This window comes from Chiroxiphia lanceolata, chromosome Z (assembly GCF_009829145.1).
Source record: "Chiroxiphia lanceolata isolate bChiLan1 chromosome Z, bChiLan1.pri, whole genome shotgun sequence".
Lineage (NCBI taxonomy): Eukaryota > Metazoa > Chordata > Aves > Passeriformes > Pipridae > Chiroxiphia > Chiroxiphia lanceolata.
In genome coordinates this window covers 73,202,597-73,215,584 of record NC_045671.1, presented here as the reverse complement: position 1 = coordinate 73,215,584, position 12,988 = coordinate 73,202,597, and positions in this window count along the sequence as shown.

Here is a 12,988-nt window from a genome sequence, read left to right as displayed (position 1 = left end):
AAAGGATAACATACAAAGCAATTTGTAGAAATGAATGAATCAATAACAAAGTATGAAAACAATATTAAAGGACTTGATACTAAGGTGCTTTGGTGGTTTTGCTCCATGTCTTGATGGAGAAAATATTTAAAGACATAGAAATTGAAAGTGGACAGTGAAGTCAAAAAATACAACATGGTTTTAGCAAAAGCAGATCATAGTACACTAAACTGGTAGCTCTTTTTGATATCTGATTCCTTTCTAAAGGAAAGAAATATAGATTCTTGACAGTGGATGCATATGACTATGATATAGCTATGATGTTTCTGTGATAATGTAAAAATGATGGAGTATAGCAAAGCATATGTGCAATGAATAAGGGGAGATAGTAATGGAAGGTGAAAAAATACGTAATTTAAGTATAAGCCTTGCTTAATATATTCAATTATGACTGCTGTGCAAATAGAAGGAACAAGCTTGTGGGGCTTATGATTTGGAAGATGTTTAGGAAAATACAGTTAGGGTAGGAAAGGCCAACAGGATCACATAGATAAAATAAAAGTTAAAAAATATTCAATAGTAAACTATGCAAGAATGTGCTTTATTGAAGGTTGATATTGGTGACACCAGCTGTAAATTAGTTCTTTATCTGGAAGCACACAATCCTTGGTGAATCAGCCAGCTGTGAGCTGAATGTAAGCTTTCAGTGTGCTTGAGCCACAAACACACACACACACAAAAAAAAAGATAACATGAACCAGGAAGGTATCTGAGTTGGGAATGGAGTGAGAGCCAATGGGGCTGAGAAGAAATGAAAAAAGGACCCAGAGAATCCCTGTCCCTGTTTCTGTACTGTTGTGCTGGTGTTTAGAAATATGGATTTGAAAATCTTCAGGGGTGGTAAAGAGCCAAGAAGCCATGATCCACACCCTGGATTGTGACTCCAAACATCAGGTGTTCTGGAAATCTTTCCCCATATTGGAATAACTCTTGCCTCATTTGCCAAAGGAGACAATTAAATCTTGCAAAGATTGAATTCAGTGTGAGGTAGGTTCCTTCAAACAGGAACAGACCATTAAGATTATTCCCGTACTTTAGTGCTTCATGAAGACTGACTTAGGTTGTTGCTCGCTGGGTGTTTGGGTTGGTGCAATTCTCACTCACAACTAACATTCCCTGGGCATCATCTAGGGAGCTGCCTAGTTGAAATCTGGAGATTTCAGGCACCTGAAAGTCAGTGTGAAGCTGCTTCCCATCACCATGCCCAAGGATATGCCTACAAAGACACATGCAAATAAGACTACAAAGCACCCAGCCCGGAGCTATCTTGTGTCTGTCTACTCGGTGTATGAAAAATGTAACTCAGGTCTGTATTTACCTGTTTAAGAAGGTATTGCCAGGTTTTCTTTGTATATCAAGCTTAGATTTCATTGCCAAGAAAGCAAGAGTCATGAAACTATGATTCCATAATGAGCCTGGGTTGGTTTCTCTATGCAAATGACAACTCTTCTTGAAGTAGGAATATACTCACCTTGAAGTAGGAATATTAGGAAGGAAAACTTGAGTGAGTTGTTTATGTAAAATTTTTTTTTGACTATATGAAAAAAATTCAGCACTATGAGACTTTAATTTTATGTAATTATTTCATGTTCAGAATCTGTCAATTCAGTGGAAAGCAGACAAGCGTTCAGTTGTTATACAACTTACACAAGCCTGATTTCCACAATGTTAGGAGAAAAAGGCATGTAATACGTCTTCTCTATCTTAATTTGTGTGAAATTGTTCATTTGACGACAGAATTGGGATACAAACCTGGCGTTTTGTTGAAGCCATGTGTAACAGAGAGATAATATGAAAGAAGAAAGGCAGCAAACAGGCTTCTGCAAGTTGAACAAGGTTAAAAATGCGGGACTCAGCTTTTTCAAAAATGTGACTGTCTCTACACAAAGTGGGCAGGTCTCACATGCTTTGTCAGCAGTAAGGGTGAGCTGCAAATAGCCAGTGTTTCATTGATCTGGACTGCCTTTTACAAACCAGGGTCAGACTCTACATACTGCAGGTTAACTGTTGTTGACATTGTTCAACGTGTTGAAACATACATACAATTCTCTGAAGGGAAATAATTTAATTCCTTTTTTTGTTTTTGTTTTTTGTGTGTTTGTTTGGTTGGGTTTTGTTTGGGGTTTTTTGTGTTTATGTTGGGGTTTGTTTGTTTGTTTGTTTGTGTTTGTTTTGGCTTGGTTTGTTTTTTTTTAAATTTATTTTTCTTTAGGTTTTATTTTGCAGGCATCAGGAAAAGGGAAAATCTAAAATCACTTTGTTTGTTCTTAGTTCCCTTTCCTTTGTTAAATACCTGTGGGGATTATGTGCAAGAGTATCCAGCCTGAATATGTAGATTTACTGATATATAGTTTAGTAATATAAACATCACATGATACTGTGAGCAACTCTTAATATACCAGTGCTTAGCTGGTAAGTATGATCATGATCACTTCAAGGAGCAGGATTGCTTTGGAGGTTTGCTTCAGGTAGGTAGTCTTCTTTTTTCATTGTGAAAGCAGATACTGAAAGGGAGAGACATTTGGGATATGAGCAGTGACAGGAAGATTAGTAACCACATGAGGAGTTCTCCCCATCCCTATCAAGGAACAATTGAGCTCTTGCAAAGGCTGTTTCATTCTGAATGTGAAATGAGCAATTGTCTCGTATGATTCTCTTTTATAGAAAACTAAAAAGAAAAAAAAAAATCTTCTTGTGTTTTTTTTTTATTATTACAGACATGACTGGACAAATTCACTCACTCATTTAGGCTGCCACTTTTGCTGAATACTGCATTAAGAACCCAGACCAGCTCTTATCTGAGGATGAGAAATCCTTGGGAATTATGTTTTTCTATATTTGATCTCTAGGGAAATCTCATGAGATAGAGCATCTCAAAGTCCTGGAATGACAGACAGGATGCTAATGAATCAGAGGTGCCTACCAGCTTTTCCCAGATATTACTCCATCCTTTTTCCACTTGCTGTCAGCAGGACTTTTCCCTCAAGATTAGCAAAACAGACAAAGTCAGTAACCAGCTGTTTTAATACACAGTGTCATGTAGCACTGCCGTGTTTGTTCCTGTGCTCACTGCTTAGCCTCTGCACTCTCATCTTTCTCCTCATTCTGAAGGCAGTGCTTATTTTAAATATAAATAACTCATGGTATGCTACCACTGCAGTTTGCTTAAAGCAGCACTAAGTTCTGAGCCCAAACATTGGTGTGTTTTAAAGCAAGAACTAACACTCAACCAGGACTACAGCAGCAGACCATCCACTAAACCTTACTCATTGCAGAGAGGTGGATGTCTTGAAGGGAGTGCTGCAGAAGCCAGACATTTGTATCTTTACAATAGGAATCAAGATTCTCTTCAGATCCTCACACTTGATGCAATTACAGGGAAGCTTATGTTCTTTAGGCCTTCCATTTTGCCATTTATCCCTCCTGAAACAGTAGATAATGCCCTGGGTTTTCCACAAATCAAGGTTTAATATTGATCTTTCTCTGTATCTTTCCCACAGAAGAGAATGATTTGTCTGTAATATAACCTTGATTGAGCTGTGCATGGCCCTGCTAATATCAGCAATACTTCTAGTGCAGTTAAAAACTAAAGACAGTTAGGAAATTTAGATTTTATGGACATATAGAAGAACATAAGCAAATAACAGACAGACTGATAAGTGTAAACATTAATTTTTGGATGCTGGAAAGAAATGTAAGAGAATCCTACAAGTCAGGTAAAATTTTAGTCCTGTTTATCGTAATTTCAGGAGTACACACTAGAGAAGACTGGACATAAGTTCCTGAGACTAAAAAAAAAACAAACAAAAAAACCAAAAACAGGAAAAAAGGTAACAATTTCAGATTTACTCCTATTTACTCCTAACTTTACATCACTAGAGAGGCTCTGCAGAGTATGTCTGTCACTACCTTCTCCAAAACCTACTTCAATTAAAGTGGACAGAAAGAGGTCTTATACTCCTATACTCTCTTTAGTCCCCAGTCCTGTTTTTGTTATATATAGAAACAGCAACACAGTGAAAGCCATCTATATTGCTAATATGAGCTTTCTTCAACTGGAAATTTCTTTTCTTTCTTCTGAAACCTCTTTAAAAACTTTTAACACGTAGAACAGGGTGATATAAGTTAGCATCTGACTTATGTGTACGTTCAGTATCTGATAAAAAAGGACAGAGCTTTTTACTGTTATAAAGTCCTGAATAAAAAAATGCAAACAGAAGACTGAATAAAATTATGACCAGGGTTGTATACTGACAGATCTGCTTATTCATTTGTATGTTGTACATGATCAGACATTAATCTCATATATGTCATGTTCAATATGTTTTATAGTTCTTCTCTTCTTTTGCTTTTCTGTGCTTTAATAATAGGGAAGAAACAAATTAAGTATTCAACTGGCTTTGCTGTATTTTGAGTGCAACTTCATCACACACTTTCTGAATGCAAATGATGCTAAGCTTTTTATTTCTTATATAAACTATATGGGAAATAGGGATAGTTAAAACCTGGGACTTTATATTGAGACAGACTAATGAGCTCTCACTGATTTATGACTCCATATGAATAACACTGACTCTTTTTGCATTTAATGTGCAGATAGAATAGAGCTAGTTGATAATTAATGATACCTTTGTATGGACCTGGTTCCAAAATTCCCCATGAAGTGATATTTCAAGGATGTATTAATTTTTACCTCACATGATTTAAGTTTCCAAACTTCAGAATATTTGCAAACAACAAAACCAATAAAAATGGTCTTTCTTATATCTGTGCACAGGACTATACTTCCAGTGTTTCAGTCTCAGTCACAAAGCTATCCATGGAAGTTTGATGAAACCAGAAAGCTGAAACTTTGAAAGCATAACCTTTTAATGTAGATTAACATCTTCAGCAGAGGTGCCTATGATTTTATTTCTGTCGCCATGTATTACATTTAATTATTAGTAGTATTGGATGTCAAGAATTCTTGTTAGATTCTTGGTATTTTGACTAATTGAAAATAACTAACTTCATCTTGATATTGGCTTCAAATGTAATTTTTCAGCCTTTGGAAACTATTTAACTGAAAATTTCAGTCATCTTTAATAAGAGAGGAAGTATTAGACCAATAATTTTGGCACTAGTCTAATACAGGCTATTGAATATTCGTTGTTGGCAGAGCTTTCCTGAGCAAGTCTGAACCATTTAAGGCAAGATCAAAAGGAAAAGTATCAAAGACTAATGAGTCAGGTGTTGCATCCCAAAATTGCAGAGCCACTCACTAGTCCTGAAATCACCTTTATGCTCTCCAAACTGTATCTTCTTCCTGTGTTGAGCAGCAAAGTGCCCTTCTCTGGCCAAGCTACAGAATCACAGCACTTACCCTGCTGCAGCTTTCAGAGTGCAGCCACAGCCACCATCTAATGAATACGTAACGAATTTAATGATTTAATATCATCATCATCATCACGGCCTGGCTTCGTGAATGAAGATTTGGGAGGGGCTCTACCCACGTTTGTTACAAACACGCTGGTGGCTAAAAAGGCCAATACGAGACAGACACGTCCGGTTGCAAAAGGCACAGCAGAAAGACTCCTTAGGTGGGAAATTCTGCAGGACACGATTCTTTCTGCCTTGTCTTTTCTCCTCAAGGGTGATCCTGCTGCGTTCTCAAAGGCATCAGCAGCGTTATAGATGGGGTGTCTCCAGACCTCCCGACTGGAGCCCAGAGTAGACCAGTTCTGGTGATCAATATGGCCAAGGCTGAGATGTTGTTTCAGGCAGTCCTTGTATCTCCTCTTTGGGGCTCCTCTCTTGCGGCAGCCGGTGGCAAGTTCACCATAGAGCAGGATCTTAGGGAGGGGGTGGTTGGTCCTTCATCCTGGAGACGTGCCCTGCCCAGCACAGCTGTGTTCTCAGCAACATGACCTCAATACCTGTGACTGTGCCTGTTCTAGAACAGATGCATTGGTCACATAATCTGACCAGTGAATGTTTAGGATTGTACGGAGGCAGCGTTGATGGAAGCGTTCGAGGAGTCGCAGGTGGTGGCGGTAGATGACCCAGGATTCAGATCCATATGAGAGAGTAGACAGCACTATGGCTCTGTAAACACTGATCTTGGTACTTTTCTTCAGGTGTTTATTTCACCAAACTCTTTTATGAAGCTTTCCAAAGGCACTGTATGCCTTTGCTAACCTGTTGTCTATCTCCCCATCAATCTCACCATCCGAGGAGATGAGGCTGCCCAGGTAATTAAACTGTTGGACTGATTTGAGCTCTGATTGACCAATGGTGATATGGGGATGATGGAAGGCTTTCTGAGGTGCAGGTTGATAGGGAACTTGTGTCTTCTTTAAGCTGACTTCCAGCCCAAAGAGCTCAGCAGCATCTGCAAAGCAGGATGTTAAACGCTGCAGAGCTGCTTCTGTGTGGGCAACAAGGGCGGCGTCATCAGCATAAAGCAGCTCCTGGACAAGATGGTTTAAGGTCTTGGTGTGGGCCTTCAGTCACCTTAGGTTGAAAAGGCTTCCATCAGTATGGTATCAGATGCAGTTTACCAGTCCGGTTTGGGGGAGGGGAAGGGTTTTGGGTTCTCAGACTGGCGGAAGGGCGGGTGGGGCAGCCCTGTATGAAATGTCACTGGTGAGCAGTGATTTAGTATATTACTGGCAAAAACACCCAGCTGTTGTGTCATTCTATCTTTTCTGTTTTATAACAGCCTAAATATTGCAAACACCAGAGCAACCTTGACAGAAGTTGAAGCCACATCTCTCAGCTTCTTGAAGTGTAGAAATGGCAGAAAGCAGTCTTTCTCCTCCTCTGAAGCTGTTTTATTGTCAAAAAAGGTAGCTTAAGATTCCCTTGGCCACTAAAAAAATTAAAAGAAGTGCACAAGCAAACATCATGCTTAGGAGTCAGGGGAATGCATCTGAACTCTCCTCAGTCCCCCCAGACTGGGTCAGCATACTGGGAAGTGCCTGCTCTCTGCAGAGTGCAGAAACAATCCCTAGGGCAAAATTCCAGGTGTGTTACTCAGTTTTTATGTCAGCTGTGGAGTTAGGCCTGTCCTAGCTCCCTACCCTTTTAAAATATAAAGATAACTGTTATTTTCTCATGTCTGAAACATGCGTAAAAAGAAAATATTGTTAATTGTGAAATACGTGGATAGTGCAATAGTGAAACCGTTTAAATGTCAAATATAAAAAAGCTTGTGCTTTTCAGACAAAATACTTCTTATGTTTTTGTGATGAAATAGATTTGGGTTGTTTATAAATTTTAAGCCCAGTTATATTACAAAAACTTAGAGAAGCTGATAATAGGATTAACTAATCAGAAATATGTATGGATAAGAAGTTGCCTCATATTTATGGGACAGAGTATTTGTAACAAAAATTCATGTCTCTTGAAGCAGTCTCTTTGAAACTTACCCTTTAAGAAGCCCCAAGCTATGTTCATTTTTTTAAGCTGTTCAGTTTTCTCTTCCCTCATTTACAAGTTCTTTATGTTGGTTTGTTACAATAAACAATAAGAGAGGTTGTTAATTTTTCATTATTTCTTGTGTAGTTTTCTTCTGCGTGTCAGAATTATCTTCAAGGAGACTGAACTCAGTAAATGCTGTAGTAATACACACAATAGGAGTATCACAGGGAAAAGTAATAGGTGAACCAGAAAAATAAAGCAGGAAGAGAGCAAAACTCTGCAAAAGAGACTGTGTAAGTCTGCAAAATCTAATTTTTTTTCTCATGTATTAAAAAAATACATTAACACATTTACCATATATATGTGGTCTAACTCTGCTTTTCTAATACAGCTTTTTAGGTTGAAATATTTGTAAAAGCACAAGTTTTGAGGACACCATAGTAAGTCCTACTTGGTTTTACATGTAAAAACACACATAATTAATCCACTTCCAGGAGTAGACTGAAAAACCTTATATCAATTTCAAGGGGGAGTTTTTACCTTGACCTCGCCTGGATTATTAACATAACAAATGTGCAGTTAGAGCCAACAAATTATGTTCAAGTTTTAAGAATCAAACAATTTGATCTGTACAAGCACTGTTAAAATCAAAATCTAAGTACAGAAAAGTTTACGTAAGATCTTAGGAAAATAATGACCAAAAAGATGGGGTTTGAGAAGTAAAGGAGGTAAGGTAATCAAAATATGATTTTTTCAGCAAACAATATCTTGACCTCATTCTAATTTAAGCCCCATCCTAGAATATTTTCAAGTAACTTAAACATAAGAGCTTTGGACCATCTAGTGTTGGTGAACGTTCAGGGCTGGTAGTTCAGATTCCCAGCTGCCTCCAATTCTTTGAATACAGGCAGGCTGGCAACACAGAAAAAAACACATGATTGTGTAAAATGTCCCTTTTACATTCTACTGTAGAGGCAGAGTAGGGACTTCTTGGGAAAGGAAGGCTGATAAGAGAGATTGAAAAGCAGCCTAGATGGAATACATTTGAATTCCAGCCAGGTTGGAAGGGGAGCTTAAGGATCATCTGGTCCAACCTTTCTTGGCAAATGCATGGTCTAGACAACGTGACCAAGCACCCTGTTCAGCTGAATGTTAGAAGTGTCTAACATTAGGAATGGTTCACTGTTCTCATTGTGAAAAATTTTCCACTTGTTTCCAATTAGAACCTCCCTCAGAATAACTTTTACCTAATCCCCCTTGACTTTTACATGTGATTCCTTGTAGAAAGAGGATTCTCTGTCTTGCTTGTAACCACCCTTCAAACACCGGGACATACTGATATGGTTTGCCCTAAACCTTCTTTTCTCAAAGCTGAACAAACCCAGTTCTCTCAGCCTTTCCTCACATGGCAGGTTTCCCAGTCCTTTAATAATCTCTGTGACCCTTCTCTGGAACATCTCCAGCTTGTCCACATCTCTTTTGTACAGCAGGGATCAAAACTGAACACAGTATTCCAGGTACGGCCTGACAAGCACTGAGTAGAGCACGACAATATCTTCTTTACCTCTGCTGTTGATGCAGCCCAGGTCCCACTGACTTTGTTTGAGGCAGCAGCAAATTCTTCACTCATATGTAAGCTTGTTGTCCACCAGGACTCTCAGGTCCCTTTCCACAGAGCTCCTGCCCAGCTGGATAGATCCCAGCCTGTACTGGACTCCTGGATTATGTTTTCCCAGGCACAGGACCCTTCACTTGTCCTTGCTGAACTTCCTAAAGGTTCTTGTTAGCCCACTCTTCCAACTCATCCAGGTCTCCCTGCAGGGGTGAAGCATCTCCTTCCCCACTCAGTTTGGTATCATCAGCAAAATTCATCATTGATTCCATGGTCCAGATCTCTTATGAAGATATTCAACACCTTTGGTCCCACTTTTGATCCTTGGTGGGGTTCACACAGAACAGGTTGCCGGCATAAAAAGGAGTAATTTATCTTTGTTGAGGGATTACTGAGCTTAAGACTGGAATTGCTTTCAAAAAAGTAGACATTACATGGTCTATTCAACTTATTTGACTGACATTTTTTACACATGAAATTTGTATAGAAATCAAAATTATTCTTATTGTCTTGAAATGAAATACACGGAACTATTACATGGGATATGAATGAAAAAATAAAAGTTAAAAAAAATAGTTCAAAATGTCACAAATTAAACGTAAACCAAATTGATACTTGTATCATGATGCCCAATGTAACCAACATATCTTGTTCTAGAAACAATCATTGCCAGAATCTCAGGAGAATCATGTTACAAACATGCATGAAACAGAAATGTCTGGAAAGGCTATGCAGCACCATTCCCCTCTTTTTATTAAATTTAAATCTGTCAAGATAATTCCTCTGATTTGAGAATTGCACAGCTTGGAAACCCAGGTTTTGTATTAGTGATTTTATAAGTGATTCCTTTTGTCTTCAGTTTCTGCCATCCACAGACATTCATGGCCAAAGATACTTCACTGGTTTAGCTGGTTCTCTAGAAGCTGTGTGACATTTGAGTCTCTAGAAGCTGTGAGAGAGCTGATCTGAGATTGTTCATGAAGTCACAGGGCCAGCAAGTGCTGTGCAATGAGTTCAGAGCTAGCAATGTCCAAGATTAACAGAAGCAAAGCCTGCTTTCCAGCACAATCTGGATATAATGAGAAGTGGGGAAGGAATAAAGGTCTGCAATAAATTGCAGAAGGTTAAAGACCAAGACAAAAAGAGGTATAGGAGAAAAAGATCTGGGACAAGCAGAAGCTGCAGTGGATTGTATGAAAGGCAGCCAAAGGAAAATGAAGAACTTTTTACCTGGTAGGGCATCTTTAAGCTTGGGAACAAGTTTCCCACGTGTCAGTGCTCCTCTGGGAGAAGTTTGTGAAGCTCATAGATGAAGATTTACCTTTGTTTCAGCAGTACTAGTGCCCATAGTTGCTGCACTTATTTGTACAGCACAGTCTACAGTGGATTTAAAGACAACTCCAGCTTTGAGATTTCACCAGTTCCTTAGGTGATTATATTTCAGTATTAACAATGTTATCCTAACAGCTGCTAAGATGTCTGTATTAATATATTCATGTGAAGGTGTGAGAATTTTCCAATTAAGCAAAGAAAAATTTCACGAAAGTTTGATTTCTTATTCCAGAGCAGTTATTTTGCTCTTCAAGTAAAAAAACTATTTTACAAGGGCAGCATAATCTATAAAGTGTGATTATCTCTTCCACAAGAGTGACATTATTGTGCCAGTAATCTTTAAGTGACAAAATACATTTTTTCCCAGTCTAACACTTTCAGAATGATTAGGTTTCTAATAAATTAAGCAAATGAACTGTATCACTAAAGATCTCTAGCTATACTTCCTTACTCTTAAAAAAAACAAAAAAACAAAAAAAACCTCCAAACCAACCGAATCCCAAATCTATTTGTTTTTTAAGAACATGCTTTCTCTATGATATCTTTATTATTTCCTGACTGAGATTGTTTAATCTACAGTAATTTTTTCCATGTGACATTATCTCTCAGATCTAACTGAGGGGCAGAAAAAATTAACTAAAACAGAGATTTGGGGGGATGAAATTTTATGGAGTAAAACTGTAACCAAGCAATCAGAAGTATTGGTTCCAGAAATAAGGAAATGTTTGTGTGGCTTCTTATGTTTCTGAATCATCCTGTCATCATTAATTCAAATTTGCACAGCTCTCTATAGAAAGATATTCATGGAGTGAGGGTAGAACTCAGTAAATTATTCCCAGCAAAAAAAGACACTCAACTCATGTAAACATTTCCTGATGTTAGAGAGAAGTTGTGACTACAAATATATAAAGCAGTGGTCACTCTCATCAAATGCTGCAGGATGGAGATCCTTGTGTAAGAACCACCCACCCTTGGCAGTGCCCAGTCTGTTCTGAAGAGTTTTTTTGACCTCCAGCTTGGGTATGGACTCTTCTGTTTCTGAATATTACTTGCAGTGATCCAGAAAACAGATGGTGTAAAGGTGATGTGTCTATTTTTATTTGATTGTCCAACAATGGCAGGATTGGCCAGCCAGAGATCTGTGTTTAATTCTTTGCTCAGTTTGTGGAAATGCTTCCCATCTATTGTTCATCATCCAAGAAAGTGCTGCTGCTGACTTTATAAAAAGAGCACTTAATGTGATCTCCAGGCTCTAGAACAGGCATCACATCCCTGGCCTGTGAAAGTCCAAGGCAGTATTAGGTTTTTTCCAGTTTATCTTTTTTTTCACACTGGGAAATTTTTGTTTTTGCTAGAGTCATCCATATTGCAGTGAAGGAGTGAGCAGTTTTCTGCCTTTGAGATAACATTACTGTTAAGGCATAATCCTATGTAGTTAGAAGATATATTAGTTGTGGTACCCTGTCAGGTGATAAATACCAGAGGACAACAGTTTTCCATGCCCTAGGACACCAGTCCTATGAAAGATTGGTCATCGTGGCATCATACCACACTAGAAGAAATAAAAGAGGTGGGATTTTTTTACTTTTTTTTTTTTTAAAAAAAAAGAAACTAATCTCTGGAGGGAAAAAAAAAAAAAAATTAAATAGGTGTGTTATGATCCAGCTAGGTTCAATAAACAGATTGTCTTCCTTGAACGTTTTGATTTCTGCCCCTACAGCATGGAACTACAGATTTTCAAATTAAAACAAATGAACAAACAAAGCCACCTTCATGTTTAGCATTTTTTTAGTTAAAAGTTTGCACTTAAGTTTTTTCTTCTTTGGTAAGAAGAGGTTAAAAATCAGACTTGATGTTCTGGGTGACCCTTTGGGAGACAAGTGCTTAAATTAGTCCTAGAATGTGCTTCTTTGTTGACATCTACATCACTAATTTACCTATTTTCTAAGTCTTGTGAAAATAATTCTGAGACTTGGCATTGAAGTTGGAGTTTTCAGAAAAAAACAAACCAAAACAAAACAACAAAAAACCCCAAAAGACGAACCCAAATGAAACAGCACTGATTTGACATCATTCCACTTAATAGCAAGAGTGAAGTTCTGTTTTCATACCAGTAGATGTTAAAATCCACTATCCGGCATTATTCAATGGGAAGAAATGACTTCTAGTTAGATTTATAAAGTTTAATGCATTTCTTGTACCAGTGACTTGTATACATGTCATAGAACCAAAACAGTTTGTGTTGAAAGGGTGCTTTTGAAGGTCATCTGGTCCAACCCCAAATTCATGAGAAAAGTGACCTCATGCTGTTTGACATCAAAATGTAGATTTGGTGTTAATGATAAAAGAATATAAAAGAAGCCTGTGCAAGCAACCTACTCTTCGTCTAATTGCAAACCTATATTAGTGGAAGTGTCACTATCCAGGACAGCCAAGCAGTACATAAATATATCCATTTGACTATTGCAGAAATGAGACTTTTTAATTGAAGGAAGGAAAGAAGAAATTGATTTCCTGACCACAAATAATTCTGATACAACACCATATATCCCATACATTGATTTTTTTTGCTTTTATCTTCAAGCAGTTCTAGATACTTAACAT